We start from the raw sequence: 1,103 nt of genomic DNA, 5'->3' as shown, positions 1-1,103 counted from the left end.
ATAGACAAAATCTCCTCTTCGCAAGCATCTCTCCATACTTTTAGTTGATTAGCTTCATTAAAGTCCCATAGTTCTTCATTCATTGACAACAAGAGATGTTCTCCTTCTATCTCTGCTAAAAGCACAAAATCACTAAGATATCCGGGCAATTTAACTTGTCTTTGTGATTTCCTTAACTCTGGTACTGCTGCTTGTGGCTGCACTTGCTCTTCCTCATAGTCTTGCTCAGACTCACTTACACTCTCTTGTTCTGTTTCATCTTGTTGGTCCTCAAGCTCTCTGTTTTCATCAATCTCTCTGTTTTCTTCTATTTCTTCTGTTTCTTCCTCTCTGTCGATACCATGATTTCCAAAATCCCCAAAGCTTAGAGTAAACGTTCCCGGTTCCATCGAAAGGTCTTCTGAATTACTCCACTTCCATCTCTTTGTTTTATTAAACACGACATCCCTGCTTACTATAATCTTCCGATGTGTTGGATCCAAAAGTCGATATGCCTTAGATCCCGGTTCCGTGCCAAGGTAAACAAGCATCTTTGACCTATCATCCAGTTTTTTCAAATGTGGTGCTTCGACTTTCGCATAACATATACATCCAAATACTCTGAGATGTTCTATGTTAGGTTTCTTGCCTTTAAATGCTTCGTATGGTGTTTGATTCACCAAAGATCTTGTTCCTACACGGTTGATGATGTATGTTGCATGCCTCACAGCTTCTCCCCATAAATAATTAGGCATGCTCATGTGTTTTAGGATGCTTCGTGTCATTTCTAGAAGTGTTCTGTTTCTCCTTTCTACTACTCCGTTTTGTTGAGGAGTATACGGAGCAGTAAGATGTCGATTGATTCCCTTTTCTTCACAGAAGTTTTTAAACTCCAAAGACACAAATTCTCCTCCTCTGTCCGTGCGAAAAGTAGTGATGGAAGTTCCGGTTTCTTGCTCTACTCTTGATGTGAAGATCTTAAATTTTGCAAATGCTTCACTTTTGTCTTGCAAAAGAATGGACCACATATATCGAGAGTGATCATCTATTAAGACAAAGATGTACCTCTTATGTGCAGCCGTAGAGGGTGTAATTGGTCCACATAGATCTCCATGAACAAGCTC

The sequence above is a fragment of the Capsella rubella genome, unplaced genomic scaffold, assembly GCF_000375325.1.
Source record: "Capsella rubella cultivar Monte Gargano unplaced genomic scaffold, Caprub1_0 scaffold_3, whole genome shotgun sequence".
Classification (NCBI taxonomy): Eukaryota; Viridiplantae; Streptophyta; class Magnoliopsida; order Brassicales; family Brassicaceae; genus Capsella; species Capsella rubella.
Note: the sequence above shows the minus strand (reverse complement) of the source record.